Here is a 16671-nt window from a genome sequence, read left to right on the forward strand (position 1 = left end):
GTAGTTTTCTATATGAATAAATATTCAGCTTCAGCTTTAAGTGGGGGATTCGGCAGAAGACATGAAAAAAATATCGATATATTGGCTACTTTTAATTTTTGTGGATCTCTCCTACGTACTTTGAAATCTCGTTGTCGTACAGATTTTTTTTTTTTTTCGTAAGTAGGCAGAAGCACCTCAGGGGGATTCCATTCTCGCAAGTAAAAAAAAAAAAAAAAAGGAAATTAAGGTGGAAACTTTTCTTTTTCTTTTCTTCCACCTAGCAGATTTTATTTTACGTGTGGCAACTGCACAATGTTACTATTCTTCCTCCCAGCACCTTCCACCCACGTGAGTGCTGTGACTAGTAAACACGCAGCAGTGACACCATCACAACTACGATAGCTGACAAAAGGTTATGTCGTCACTATCGGCCAGTGTACGACGGGCAAACACTATTACCATATCCCGTTCCAATACACAAGCTGGGAAGGATGAGTGGCAGGCATGGAGGTGACGTCAGAAAGGAGGAGACGACGGTCAAACATGAACAAGCAACTTGCCTTGAGTGATCAAAGAAACAGATATACAAAAAAAAAAGAATAAAGCAAGACTATCTGGAAAACGAGATACAGAAAAACACGACTAAAGAAACAAGCTTAGTGGGAGCCGATGCCAAGGCTTATCCCACACTTACTACTGAACTGAACTGGTTGAGCGAAACAGCAGAAATTATCTTGTCTGGTAGGTGATGCGAAACATTAAAAGTTACCTCGTATCTATATACTTATCGGGCTATATGTAGAAAACATGCACTGTCTGACATTAAGTAATAAAGAATGCATCAATCGTTGTATTTTGATGTTTATAGTGTTTTTACTCCTGGAAGAACTTGGGCGTTGGTCGAGTTAGGGAATTCCCCGTGAGCTGCGTTCAACTTGCAGTGATACCAACTGCTGAGTGATTACCCTTTGCGTAGGGTAATTTAGCCTCTGTAGGGCGGTAGAGTAATTCTGAAATTAAACATGCTTGATAGTCATTTGTAGCAACATAAAATAAGTTAAAGGAAAGCAAATTATGCTCAAAAAGGGACTCATTAAAATTTGTTTTATCATTGTCTAAAAGAAAACTGCTTGTCCGATAACTAATAAATTCAACCTTCTTAATTAATAGAAAAGTTTCTTGTGAAATTGGTAGCTGCTGACAGCAGGTCGTAAGTGTTGAAAGTTCTGAAATGAAAGAAAACTGAGTGGAGTACAGGAGCAGGAGAGGTCTAATTAGGAAAATCAAGCATGGTAGCAAAGGAAGAAGATTGTGGAAATAAGCCAATTAAACTTGAACACTACAAACTACAATGTATCGATGTATACATTAAAAAATGTATAAAAGTCAGCTACCATATAAATCCTGAGTCTTGGGGTAATGAAGGAAGATGTACGGTAATTTCAGTGTCTATGTAGGGCGAAGAGTCTGTACAGGTTGGCATCACTGCTGCATTGCTGTGCCTCTACAGGATCAATTATCCTGTGACATGATTTTTGTCTTTGACAAGCAAGTGTTATTTTTCAGCTCTTTTCATTGCAAAACAATAAAAAATCTCTATTATTCCTGTCAAACTTTTATTTTGTGGCTTTTAGAATTATTTTTTTGCCTCAAAATAGCAAAATTTAATAATTTTCACCATTTTTTGGATGAAACAAAAAAACTAATTCAAATAAAACAAAAATTATTTTGAAACTTCAGAAACTAATTTTTAGGATTAAAAAATGTTTGATTTGCATATATACAACAAATCACTTTCATGTATGAACCCCAAAATGTAGCCTCCCATCATGTTTTCATTGACATCTCTGTTCAAAGTTCATTATATCTAGGTGGAAGTGCACCCCTTGTTTCTCTGAATATGCTCCCATATTCTCCTTGAAGTTGTCTAGGTGAGCATCTAGGATATGGACCTTCAAAAACACTTTGCAGCCCATCTCGCCATAGCTTTTCACTAAAGCTTCAACCAGTTCCATATAGTTATTGGCCTTGTTGTTGCCAAGAAAGCCCTGTACTGCAGCAATGAAACACTCCCAAGCTTTTTTCTCCTTTCCTGTGAGTTTCTGTAGAAATTCTGAGCACTCCATAATTTTCCCTACTTTTGATCTGATGAAGATACCAGCTTTCATCTTTGCTTCTGAAAGCTTAGGAAAGAAGTCTTGAAGATATATGAAGGCAGCAGACTCCTTGTCAAGAGCTGTAACAAACTTTCATGAGACCCAGTATGATGTGTAGCGGAGGAAACAAAACCTTTTGGGGATTCACCAATGGCTCATGTTTGACATTGTGTGCATTTCACCTCCTGTGATGTGTCTTTCTCAGGCAGCCAAAGCAGATTGGTGGTCTGCAAGCCCTTAATTTTTATATTATGAAGCAGTACTCTAGAATATTCTTAATCTTTCTAGAATATGTTCTCAGTCTTTCTAAAATATTCTTGAACTTACTTTAGAATATTCTGAATCATTCTAGAAAATTCTTGTAGATTCTAGAAATTTCTTGATACTCATATATATTTCTACTGTATTCTAGAAAGTTCTAGAATATTCTGGAAATGTTTACATTGAATAGAATGTTCTAAAATGTTCTAGAAACTTCTAAAAGTGTCTGGTAGAACATTCTGGAAGATTTGAGAAGATTTCTGAAATGTAAGCAAATTCTTCTAAAAATGAGAAATTTCTTGCTAGATCTGGTCAATTCAAGAATAATCTTATTAAAATTAAAAACCTTTAGAACACAATATTCTTTCTTTCATTGTGTTCTAAATGTTCTTCACAAGAATAAAAAGAGTATAGAACATGAAATCGGCACTCTTAACTTTTGCAAAACATTAACAAAAATTCCCTGTTTAGGGAAGTTCCTAGAAATTTTCCTAAATACAAGGAATTTTTCTAGAAATTTCCCCAAGTATAGGGAGTTTTCAGAACACTTTTTTTTGTTTTGTAGATATCAAAATATAGTGGTTGATACATTTCTAATCTAACAACCTTTTTAACCTAACCAAACTTAACCTAACTAAACCTAATCTAAGGTAATATGGAGATAACCTTAGCTTCTTCTCCCGAGGTTAATACTTACATGTTCGATATAATTAAGGTTGTAAAATATCATGCAATATATATATATATATATATATATATATATATATATATATATATATATATATATATATATATATATATATATATATACCAACTTCTGGAAACTTGTTAAAGCAAAAAAAAAAAAAAAAAAATAAATAAATAAAAAAAAAATAAGGTAAAAGGTTAATGAACTGATGCACGAGGAGTGCATCCCCCTGCTTGAGAGTCACCACTGGCCGGCCACTGGAGCTGTGCAGGGCAGGGCAGAGTTAGCCGTTACGGGAATCAGAATAGTTATTTGAAGTTCTCGCTAACCTAACCCCAACCTAACCTAATCCAACCTTACCTAACTCTTACCTCTGTTTTATTTATTTATTTATTTTTATTTATTTATTTATTTAGTTTTTCATAATTAAGTGAGAAGTTCAAATAACTAAGTGTTCTGATTCCCGTAACAGCTAACCCTGCTCTGCCCCACACAGAGTCCAGCAGCCGGCCAGCAGTGACTCTTAAGCACTGGGAAGGGGAGGGAGTAGCGCAGGAATGCATCAGTTCATTAACCTGCTTACGTTGCCCTTCTTCTCTTCCATCCATTCCATCTTGATGTTCATGAGTTCCATGCATATCTTGCAGTTTGTTTCTCTTCTGACCTTCTCATACTGCACTCCTTCCTGTGGGCACTGCAGGACCCCCACCACGGCCACATACATCTTCTTTTCTTCTGCTGCCCTCACTGTTTCTATCACTTCCTTTACTGTCTCTTCAGCACCTGCCTCTACTAAGTTGTTGCCTCCTCCTTGAATAACTAGCAGGCTTCTCTCTTCCATTTCTTGCACTTCTTGCTTGACTTTCCTGTTGATGTCTTGGATCTTAGTACCTCCCATGCTGGTGCACTCAATTTCCCTTCTCACAAAGTTGGGAATCTTCCTTACCATGCTGTCTCCAATGACACGTACTGGGGCTTTCTTGATTACCATTCTCTTCTTCCTTGGGCGTCTGTCTGTTCTAGTCACTTCCACTTCTTGCTGGTCTTTTCTCTCCAGTCCTTGTTGTCTGTGCTTCTGCCTCTTTCATCAGGTTTTCTGTCTGGGTGCTCTGCTCCACTCTCTCTTCTTTTTCCTCATCCTAGTTCCTCCACTCATTGAGGCTCTTGCTCAGGCATTCCCTGCAGAGGAACACCAGAAGCTCGAATCCCAGTGCCTTCATGTTGGCCTCCCTCATGCCCACACAGGCTACATAGAACCAGGCCATGCATCTCTTGCATGCCACAGCCCTTTGCCTGTTTGCCACACTCTCCTCACATGAACCACACTCACTCATCACCATCTTCAGGGTATTTCAGTACACAGGCAAGAGAAAATAGACCACAAAACTCAGAGAAAACTCAGAGAGCAAGGCAAAGCCACTTGTACACACTGCTCTACACAGTCATGTTCCTGTTCCCTCCACCAGGAATCAAGGAGAGCCCTGATCTTGATATTGATCTTGATCTTACAGGAGACTCAGGATTCCCTTCCAAGCCAGGCCTCTGCATTGGCACTCCTGTAGAGGTAAAAAAAAAAAAAAAAGACAAAACAGAAAATGACATAGAGTCATACAGCATCTATCATACCACTAGTTCCTACATCTAGCATGCCACATTTCCTACAGAAACTCCTTCACGGCTTCAGTCATCCTTTCATTCATATCCCCACACAGTCCCAGCAGCAATACCATCCATTGCCTTCCTGTCTTCTCCACTCCGATGTTCCCCAATTCTCTCAGCACCACTTGCATCATCTCATTCTTGTCACTGGCATACTTCACACACTCCAGCACCACATGCTCCACCATCTCACTCTCTCCCATGTCATACATCTGGCACACTTTGTTGTGGGACTCAGACCATCTGTAATTTCTTGTGTTCACATCCATACACTATGCCCTCGCTTGGAAGAGAAGATCACCACCCAGGCTTCCCTCATACCACTTTTCATTCATTGGGGCCTCTTTCTCTCTATACCACTACAAAGTACTCTTTTGTTCCATCTTATTCTTTCATTCATTCGATCTTAAAGGCTTCACCACTCTGTCTATCTCACTTTTCCACTTTCTTACATCCCATTCTAAACCCTCTTCATTTATGGCAATCATACTCCATTCGTGCTTAACATGCCTCCCCTTGAACTGCTGAAAAGCCTAACTAGTTTCCAAGCCACTCTTTACTACCTTGTTAACACACTTCTTCCCCTACCTGCTACTCCTAACATTCCACAGAAACACCTTTCTCACTAGTCTTGCATCATCCATTTGCTCTAATCTAGCTTTGTACCTCAAGGTTGCTTTTGCATGTCTCTCTAAAAGTACTCCATCCCATGTTCCCTCTCAAGGCCTCTTTTGCTGCTGTACCTTGGTGCATTAAGTGCCATCCTTGCTACTCTATTCTGTCCTACTTCTAACTTTTCTAATTCATTTTCTTTCCACACTCACATCCATACCGCACATAATGTTCAGAACAGCCACACTCGCAGCACGTCATATTTACTTGCTCTTATCCTTGCTGCACTTCCTAGATGACCCACCCACTGGTTCACCAAGCTTATCTTTTCATTCTTTGCCTTTACACAGCCATTCAGACTCATCCACATTCCCAGGTACTTGTATTCATCTGTCTGTTGCAACACATTTCCTCCCAGTCTTGACACTGAATTTCTCTTATCCTCTGACCTATTCACAATCATGACCTTGCTTTTCTTGCTGCTAAATCTCACACCAAAGTCCCTTCCATACCCATCTACAACATCAAACAAACTTTGAAGCTCATCTGCTGATTCACTCATAACCACTATATCATCTGCATGAAAGAGCACACCTATCTTATCATTTGCTGCTGTACCTTGGTGCATTAAGTGCACCAAGGTACAGCAGCAAATGATTCCCCACACTCACTCCCACATTCATTTCTCTCAGTCTGGCTACTAACTCCCCTGTATACAAGCTAAAAGGGTTGGTGATAAAATATAGCCTTGCTTAACTCCTCTTAAACTCCTCACCCAATCTGTTTCTGTATCTCATATTCTGTATCTCATATTCTTGTCTCCATATACATACTTTGCACTATGTTAACTATCTTTGCACTCAACCCAATCTTTTCTAAGACTCTAGGTAGCATTTCTCTATTCACTCTATCATAAGCTTTCTCTATGTCTAGAAAACCTAGTTTGCTACCATCCTTCTTCTTTCTCTCAATCATTTCATTCACCACAAACATGTTATCTTCTGCTCTTCTGTCCACACATAACCCATTCTGTTCCTCACCTAACACTCCAGCTCTCTCAGTCTACTTACACAATCTCTCATTCAACACTGCACTAAAAACTTTACCTACTGTGTTCACTAATGCAATCAGCCTGTAATTTTTCAACTCATTCTTATTCTTGTATCCTCCCTTATACAACAGAGTCACCCTGTATTCATTCCACATTATTGGCACTCTCTCCTCCTCCCATACCTAGTTAAATAACTCAGTCATTGTATCAATCACAACTTCCCCTCCATTTTTGTACATCTCATAAGGTATCTCATCTAGCCATGCTGCCTTCCCATTCTTCTGCCTATTCACACATTTCTCCACTCCTGCAGATTCTTTCATTCAACTCCTCTGCATCCTTCCTCTCCACTGTCATGCACCCTTCTCTCACATCAAGTACCTCACCTACACCTCCAATTTCTTCCCAGAACTCTTTTATTGCCCTTCTCATTTCTTCTCAATCTGTCATCACTGCTCCATTCACCTTCAGACTCCACATTCTCATTATCAGGCATTCCCTCACCCCTCAGGAATTTGTACTATACCCAGCCACCTTCAACACCTTTCTCTCTTAGGGACTGAATCACACTTCTCTCGCACTTAACTTCAGCATCTTTCGCTCTGTTACTCGCTGCTGATTCACATATGCTGTCCATGCATTCTGGTACTCACTCAGCCTCCTCACTCTCATGCCTCCTCTTTCTCAACTGCCTGCATACCCTATTTAGACTCTTTCTTTCCTTCCTAGCATCCCTAATCTCGTCACTCCACTACAGCTTACATTTATGCTTCCTAGTATTCACTCATACACTGATTGGTTGTTGCATTTCTCATTCTGTACAAATCTGTTGTTCATTTCATCCACACCATTCAAGTTTTCACCCTCCCAGTTTCTCTCACTCAGAGTCTACCTGTAAATTCTCCCATCCTACATCCCTCAGTCTCCACTTTCTCCTTTTAGCCTTGGCATTTGTTACATCTCTTCCAATCAGTTTATATTCTAGTACCAGCATGTTATGGCCCGAGACAATGTCATTCATTCCATCCTCATTTATCCATATGCGGTCCACAATCTCGCACATTCTCCCCTTCATTAGCATGTAGTCAATCGCAGACTCCTGGTTCCTAGCATACCAAGTCACTCATCCTTCTGCCAGAGTCTCATTCAGGTTTTCTAGCTCCATCTCATTCACAAACTCATCAAGCATCTTGTCTATCTCATCTATTCATTTCTCCACCTAAAATATGTGTGCATTCATGTCTCCCATAATAATTACTCTCTCTCCAACATGATCTCTTGCAGTCTTCAGTATAAAGTACTTTCTGCTATTCTCCCTAACTGCTCTCTCACATTCCACTGTCATGTACACTACAACTACAACTACCCTCTCAGGTCTACCACGCTCATTCCTACACTCACTCAGGCAGCTAACATGTCCTCACCCTCTGCACTGTCTCTTGCATCAAGCTCTTCTACTTCCAGGCTCCTTGTCTTTCTGTGGAGCAAGGCTACACCTCCTCCTAACTTCTGTTTTCTGCGTCCCTTTTCTAGCATCGCATACTCACTCCCTTTCATTCATGCCACATCCCTCAGGTGTGTCTCAGTTATTCCTACCAAGTCCAAACTCCTCTCATTCAACTCCCTGCATACATCTTCAAATTTGCTGATGCTCCATTCTCTCACATTCATACAACTGAGTTTCGTACATGACCTTGCCTGCTTGGTGTCTTGTCTTCCTTGCTCCAGTGCACCCCTATCCCTCACTCAGGCAGAATCCACACACACAGTGGACCTTGCACGCATCCACTCACGCAGCTGCCTGCATATCCTCTTGTTGCTGACTTCATTGAGGTGCACCCCATCTGGCAGGAAGTCCATGTCCTCCCTCAGGGTAGTGTCCAGGTCAATGAAATTGACATTGCTTTTCTTGCCCTTCAGCCAGTCCAGCTTCATTCTCAGCACTTCCTCCTGGATCTTGCAGTTCATCCATCTAAGTTGCTCATACTGGTCTTCTTCTCTTGGCTGTCTGATCACTTCCACCATGGCCACAGTCAGGTTCTTGTCCTCAGCAGCTTTCATTGTCTCCACCAACTTCTTCACTGTTTCTTCTGCTCCAATCCTCTCCAGGTCGTTACTGCTGCCCTGGATCACAAGCAGATCATTCTTAAACTTCTAGGTCTTCTCAGTCATTGTGTGGGGCTTTGAGCCCCACAGTGGCTGTATGGAACCATAACTTGTACACCTCACACTCCACGCCACATGGAAATGCAGGAACATAGTCACACATGTCTTCTATCTCATCTGCAACTCTGTGGTAGCCCACTACTGGACTGGACCAAAACAGACTTGGATGTGGTGTCAGTTCCTTGTACTTATACTTACTTTGCTGGAGAATGTAGAGGTGCCACATCCTTCAAAGAAATTCCGTATGATGAGAGGAAGGCTGGAGAGCCTACAGACAATTGGGAAATGCAGGGAAAGGCAGGCTACAACAGTAGCAGAGGAGGAAGAAAACCATTTGGGTTGATCTATGAAGGCAAACCAAGCACCACTTCTTATGCCTCCCCCAGGTAAGGATACAAGTGCAAAGAAGAAAAAGAAGCTCTTGTGAAATAGATGTTGCTGACAATGAAGTGGGCTTTACCATTGAGGAATAAAAAAAAAATATGTTTGCAGGTCTTGTGTGCAAGATGTTATGGTGAACTAGAGGGCACATTTTCACATTTTGGCTTGAAAGGCACTGTCCAGCTGATATGTAAAAAGTCAAACATGAAAATATATAGCAGTAATACTAACAAAAACCCATAATACACAGTAATGAACAATTTGTGCCCTAATACCTGAAACTGGTGTACACTTGCATAACAAACTGAAATGACAGTGACAAAAGGTGTCTTCTTCAGTTCTTCACAAGCACCTTGGAAACAGGCATTTTCTGATGTATTCCTTTCATGCAGGTCTCCTGTGAGCTTCAGAACCTTACAGCTACCCTGGGCCACAAGCTTTTGAAGGCCTTGTGAGAATCGACAGTAGAAATGGGCAGGCAGTGGGGCAGAGCGAAAGACACAGCCACTCATGGGCAGTGATGCAAACATGCTAGGTGAAAACTTGCCAATATGCATGTATTGTTTTCAATAAAATCTTAAACATACAGAATTATCTGCATACAAGTCAGTCATAAGTGAAAAACCAATTTTAAAATTGCATAGTGTGAATTGTTTTAAATTAATTGAATAGTAACATTTGCTTACAATGAGTGTAGAATGGTCAAGCCTTCCAGCAGTGTGAGGCATTCTGGCAGGGCATGTAAAGGTGCCGGAATGGCCTTCCTATCTTGGGCCATGATTTTCAACACATCATTGTGTTTGGGTGCAATGCTATCATGCAGTGTGAGGTCATGACTGATACAGCTAATTCATGCTAAAATACTCTGCAGTGTGGCTTGTATTTACACAAGTGAGGAAGTAAGACAAGTCTGAAGAAGCAATACACAGTATAGAATGTTCCCTTAACATGGTGGAATCTGAGGAGCAGGGCAAGGGACCTCGCTGTCGCCTCTATGAATGACTTGATACCTAGAGAGCTGCTAGACATGCTACCTACATCACAGTTTCCCCTTGCTCCATAATCACTAATAATGGAAAATATTTTGTTATATTATAATATTTACAGTCTGTCTAGACAAAGATAATAAATAGGGATACCTAAGAAATAGAATGCACCCAAAATGCGGGAATAGTGTGAAAATACCAGCAAAGAGACGCTTTGACATTTCATTTCATAACTGCTCTTTGTACAGTACCATGCAGCAAGTTTTACTAGTCATATTGGCCAATATCAGGCATCATTTTGACCCAGAATGTCTTAACCAGGCTACAGCATGTTGCTATATGCCTCTTCTTTAAATGTAACAACCATTAAACATGAATAGCCAGTGTTTCTGCCTGTGTCTTTCCTTTGATAAAAAAAAAAAAATGCAAAGAATCAGCTCTATATGATTACTTTTATTCAACTGACAATATTACAATGCCTGGAAGACCAGCTATTCACTTCTAAATAGCATAAACTTCAAGGAGCGAGTAGTTAAGGCTGCTGCGTTCTCTGTGAGGGAAACATTGCCATTGAACTGCATGACACACCTTTTCCTTGGGCAGCATGCCAGGCAACTCTGTTGGTTTGTTCTTCAGTGGTCAGAGGAACAAGGAGCTAAAAATCTAATCCCTTGTGAGAACTGAAGAAGATGCCTATAATGCCATCTCATAGTTCAATGAAATTTCATGTTTCACTGAATAAGAATCATCAAAAAACTTTTACAGTGAGTCTGATAGACTAACAACTGAAAATCTATTGAAAAAGTGCCTTCATGGTATGACTTAAAACCTCAGTGAGTTCCTGCACCATAGAGTATGGACTTCATGGCCTAAAGTTAAAAGTCTTGGGAAACCAATCCTTTACTTTGGAGTTGTCCAAGCCAGCTTCATTTTTAATAAAGGGTATGTGGCAGGTATTATATATAATGAGTGTGGACTCCCAAACCATACCAGAATGTTCAATGCCTGAAGAGGCTAGGATAGGATAAGGGAGAAGGAAAAACCTATTCAACTGTACAAAAAGAGGAAAATCACTGCTAATATAAATTACCATGCTGGAGGATTAAAAATTGAAGACTCATAGGTGAGACTGATATTAAGTGATTGCTAAGAGAATAGTCTAGTATTAAGAATAAACTCTGTTTTTTTTTATCAATTAATGTATGGCACATGTTTAAAATCTTTAAGGCTCTGTTTCTTTTTTTTCTTTTTTTTTAGTAAGTTTGGATGGAAATAGCTTGGTTATGTATTACTTAAATTTCAATAGGTTAGTGTCATCTTAATCTGTATATAACTGGCTGTGTTTTGTCACAGTTTAGAATAGTATAAGTACTTTAATTATTTATGAGTGTTTTTTCTCAGAACACAAGTAAAATTTGTAAAGAAAATGGATACACTGCTTTCAAAATTCACTACATTTTTGTATGATGATATTAAGAAAAGTTTGACAAAATCTTGTTATTGAATCACTCTGTGTTATATAGAAGTGTTTTCCTTTAAACTTAAAGGTTGATGAGTAGTTTCCCATATTATTATTATTTAAGTTTACTATTAATGCTCCATCAAATAGGTATCATTTAGTACATAATGTCTATCAATCACTTAAATACCTTCTCTCTCTCTCTCTCTCTCTCTCTCTCTCTCTCTCTCTCTCTCTCTCTCTCTCTCTCTCTCTCTCTCTCTCTCTCTCTCTCTCTCTCTCTCTCTCTCTCTCTCTCTCTCTCTCTCTCTCTCTCTCTCTCTCTCTCTCTCTCTCTCTCTCTCTCTCTCCTAAATATTCAGGACAAGTTTTACAACACACACACACACACACGTCGTTGTCAAGTAAACAAGCAGCGATCCAAGCTCCAGCAGAGAAAGATTTTGTTTGATCACGGCCACCACTAGGAGCCTAGAATGTGTGCCCAGGTAGGAGCTGTGCTCAAGTAGTGTTGTCCTGTCTCAAGAAATAAAAAAAATAAGGGAAAATTTAAGTAATAACAGATGTAACAAAATGAGTAAGAGCTCCAGCAAGGTGGATGCCATAGGAGGGAGCGGAGTGTTGCCAACGGGGTCACCATTCCCAGGATTTGAGGAAGATAATGAACTACATGATAAAATGCAAGGAAGGAAAGTGGCTTTGATGGAAGGAATGATCAGTGACCTCATTGAAAGAGTGAAAAAATTAGAAAAAAACATGACCTGGAAGAGGAAAACAAAGAATTGAAAACACTATGTGCTGATAAAAAAAAAAAAAAAAAAATTGAAGGAAAACAATGATATTGTTAAAAAACAGGAAAATGAAGTGATAGGGTTGAAAAGTGAACATCAAATCTGGAGGAGGGAAAAAGAGGAAGAAAAAGTTAACTTTACAGAAATTATAGAAGTGCAAAAGAAGGAAAAGACAAATTTAAGTAAGGAAATTGTGAAAGTGATCAAACAGAAGGAATCGATGGTAAGGGACACAGTGGACAAAAAGAAATGTATTATTATATATGGATTAAAAGAGGAAACAGAGCCAGTAAGATACAAGAGGGAAAGAGAACAAAAAAGGTAGCAGAGGATGTTGTAAGAAATATACAGAGAGAAGAGGAGGACTGGATAAGTGAAATTGAGGAAATACATAGACTGGGGAAGTATATAGAAGGAGGAGAGCGACCACTGAAAGTAGAATTTAGGGCACAAACAACAGCCATGGAAGTGATATTGAATGTGTGGAAACTGGACAAGACAGAGCAATACGGGAAAGTTTGGATAAAGAGGGACATGAATGAGGAGGAGAGACTCAAGATGAGCGATCTAATAAAAGAAGCAAAGGCAAAAAACGAGAACAGAACAGAGGAAGAGAAAAAAAAAAATTCTCTTGGAAGGTAAAAGACGAGAGGCTCAGAAAGTGGTATCTGACAAAAAAGAATAGAAAATGTAAATAATGTATGGAAAAATAAAAAGTGGACAGTGGCATATACAAATATAAATGGTTTAATATCAACATTGTGAGAATTGAATAATTAATTATATTAAGATAAAGCAGCCCGACATCATGGGTATTACTGAAGTTAAACTAAATGAGACAACCGAAAATATAAGAATTGGTAATAGTAATTATAATGAATGGATGAAATATAGAAATAATAAGAAAGGGGGAGGAGTCATGTTACTTAGTAACAAAGAAGAGTATAGCAGTGGAAGAGGTTGAAATAGGAGAAGGAATGGCAGAAGTAATTAGAATTCAAACAAAAAGAAAAGGAGAAGGAAGAAGAGATTTTGCAGTGGCTTATGTACCCCAAAGATGAATGCGTGGACACAAGAGGATTATAAATTATTGTTAAGAGATACTAGTAACTGTTTGGAGAGAATACTGGCAGAGAGTAACAATATAACACTTATGGGTGACTTTAATTGCAAGGAGGTATGCTGGGAAGAGTGGACCATGGATGGGGGAGAAGAGTCATGGGGATATGTGCTTCTAAATTTAATAATGACGAATAAATTGATCCAGTGGATTGGAGAAAATACAAGAATTGGGGGGTAATGAAGAGGCATCAAGGCTAGACTTGGTGTTTACAAAGGAAATGGACATCATCAAAGGAATAAATTATTATGCCCACTAGGTAAAAGTGACCATCTTTTAATTGAATTCAGTACAGGCAGTTGTCCAACAGAAAATAGGAATGAAATTTACAAGAATGGGAGATACAATTACAGGAAAGCAGATTTTATCAGGTTGAGGTAATATTTTGCAGAGGCTAAATGGAAACAACTGTTCACGGCAAGCAGTACGCAGGAAAAGTGGGACATTCATGGAAATTTATAATGAAGGGGTCAGTAGATATGTACCAAAGATTAAAACAAAGGAAGTCAAAAGGAAAAAAAGACTGGTTTAATACGAGATGTATAACAGCAAGAAAAGAAAAAGAAGCAGCATGGAATAGATGGAGAAAAAAAGGAGGAAGTGAGAAATGGGAAGATTTCAAGAAGGTAAGAAACGAATATATCAATCCTGAGAGATGAAGAAAGGAATTATGAGAAAGATATAGTTAACAAATGCAAAGATGAGCCGAAGTTATTCTTCAGATATGTGAATGGGAAGATGAAAACAGGCAAACAATACATAAATTAATGAAAGATGACATTACATATGAAGGTACACGGTTACAAGCGGAATTAATGAACAAGTGCTTCTACTCAGTATTTACCAAAGAAAGTAAATTTGAAAGAGAAAGGGCATGGCACAGAGACAATGTGATGAGAGAGAGATACAGGTGGACATAAGTGAAATTAAGAAGATTATGAAAGATTTGGATGTAAGTAAGACTCAAGGACCAGATGGAGTGTCCAACTGGATACTTAAGGAATGTTGTGAACAACTGGCAGAAGGTATACACAATACCATAGTATGTTCTTTTAAGGAAGGAAAAATTCCTCTAAAGGAGGTAATAAAGAAGATCCATTGAATTACAGACCAGTGTCCCTAACAAGTGTGGTGGCAAAAATAACAGAAAGAATAGTTAAAAACAGATGGATGGAATACTTAGAAGAAACACATACATTGACTGACAGACAACTTGGTTTCAGAAGTGGAAGATCTTGTGTCACAAATTTAGTGAGCTTTTATAGTAGAGCAATTGATATAATTTAAGAGAGAGAGGGTTGGGCAGACTGTGTTTATTTAGACCTAAAAAAAAGCATTTGATAAGGTACCACACCAGAGACTGCTATGGAAAATTCAAAATATAGGGGGTTTGCAAGGAAACACACTGAATTGGATTATAGACTTCTTGAGGGACTGAGAAATGACAACAGTAATAAAGGGGGAAAAATCAGAATGGTGAAGAGTTACAAGTGGAGTACCACAGGGGACAGTCTTAGCCCCCATAATGTTTCTGGTGTATGTCAACGATGTGGTGGATGAGGTTGACAGTTATATAAGTCTGTTTGCAGACTGCAAAATTATTGAAAAGAATGGAAAGCAATATGGATTGTGAAATATTACAGAAAGATCTAAATAAGATATACAAATGGAGTAAGAAATGGGAAATGGAATTCAATGCAAATAAATGCAAGGTGATGGAATTAGGAAAAAGCAAAAGAAGATTGACAAGTTCCTACACCATGGGAGAAGTGGAAATTCAGAAAACCAAAGAAGAAAAAGACTTGGGAATTACAATCAGTGATAATTTATCACCAGAAAAACATGTAAATGAAATAGTTGGGGAAACTATGAGTTACTAAGAAAGATGAAAAGGGCATTTGCTTACATGGATGAAGAGATAATGAAAAAGTTGATAGAATATGTGATTCAACCAAAACTGGAATATGCCACAATTGTTTGGTCACCCCATAATAAAAAGGAAATAAGGAAAATAGAAAGAATCCAAAGAACTGCAACCAAATTGGTACCAAGTTTGAGAGATTTAACCTATGAAGAAAGATTAAGGAGACTGAAGCTTCCATCATTACAAGAGAGAAGAGAAAGAGGGGACCTGATTGCTATATACAGAGCCTTAAAGGGTAAGGATCAAGTTGACAAAGAATACTTACTTGTGTGGGACTCAAGAGATACAAGAGGACATGGAGTGAAATTGAAGAAAAGAGCAAGTAGAAGAGATGTCAAGAAATATGGTTTCCCAAATAGAAGCATAGAAATATGGAACAACTTAGATGAAACAGTGGTAGAAGCAAAAAATATTCATGAATTTAAAGTTAAGCTGGATGCTTATAGATATGGAGACAGGACAGCATGAGCATAGCTCTTTTCCTGTAAAACACAACTAGGTAAATACAACTAGGTAAATACACACACACACACACACACACACACACACACACACACTGCGTAGTGTAGTAGTCAGCATGCTCAGCTCACAACTGAGAAGGCCCAAGGTTAAGTCTCAGGCATGGCGAAACAAATAGGCAAGCCTCTGTCCCCTGTTCACCTAGCAGCAAGTAGATATGGGATGTAACCCGAAGGGTTGTGACTTTACTTTCCCATTGTGTGACATGTGAGCGGTCTCAGTCCTACCCAAAAAAGAGAAAAAAAGGAGAGAGAGAGAGAGAGAGAGAGAGAGAGAGAGAGAGAGAGAGAGAGAGAGAGAGAGAGAGAGAGAGAGAGAGAGAGAGAGAGAGAGAGAGAGAGAGAGAGAGAGAGAGAGAGAGAGAGAGAGAGAGAGAGAGAGAGAGAGAGAGAGAGAGAGAGAGAGAGAGAGAGAGCACAGCTGAAAACTCAACTGGAAGGTTTTATTTGCCAATAAGTTAATCCACCAAAGATTAGAAGGGGTGAAAGGTTGAGTGGAATAAAGACATGCCCTGGGTCCATAATTTTTGTGCTTAACTAGCTCTGTTTCTGTAGGGGAATGGTTGGTTAGGTGACCACCAGAAGACCATAGGTGAGTGACGCACACAAACATACACCATGGGTGACACAAGTGGAGGACCAAAACTTCTCTATTCTCTCTAAAGCTTCAATCTTTCTCTAAAAAGAAGTTTTGGTGCCCAAGTGGACACCAAAACTTCTCTATTGGCCGTTTATTAGTCAAAGTGGCACACACAGGATACAAGGCAGAGTAGTGTTATGTCTTGGCTTGGAAATCATGTGTGTCTCTTTGTGTCTGTTTAATGAGGACAGCTGGTGCCACCAGACACCAGATGGATGTGGCTTGGCCTCAGGGGACTCCAGCTGCGTCTGGTCTCCAGGAATACCTGACCTGACCT

The 16671-nt window shown here is 39.2% G+C and overlaps 1 protein-coding gene across 5 annotated transcripts in view; it reads left to right on the forward strand.

The window, feature by feature from the left end:
* The first annotated feature begins 269 nt into the window (after positions 1 to 269).
* LOC135108133 (uncharacterized) overlaps positions 270 to 16671 on the forward strand; it is a 99174-nt gene continuing 82772 nt past the window's right edge. For all 5 annotated transcript variants that reach the window (XM_064018846.1, XM_064018851.1, XM_064018853.1 and 2 more), the window contains exon 1: positions 270 to 723. The gene's annotated coding sequence lies outside the window, so the exon portion shown is untranslated. The remainder of the gene's footprint in view (positions 724 to 16671) is intronic.

Source organism: Scylla paramamosain, chromosome 16, assembly GCF_035594125.1.
Source record: "Scylla paramamosain isolate STU-SP2022 chromosome 16, ASM3559412v1, whole genome shotgun sequence".
In the NCBI taxonomy this organism is placed as follows: domain Eukaryota; kingdom Metazoa; phylum Arthropoda; class Malacostraca; order Decapoda; family Portunidae; genus Scylla; species Scylla paramamosain.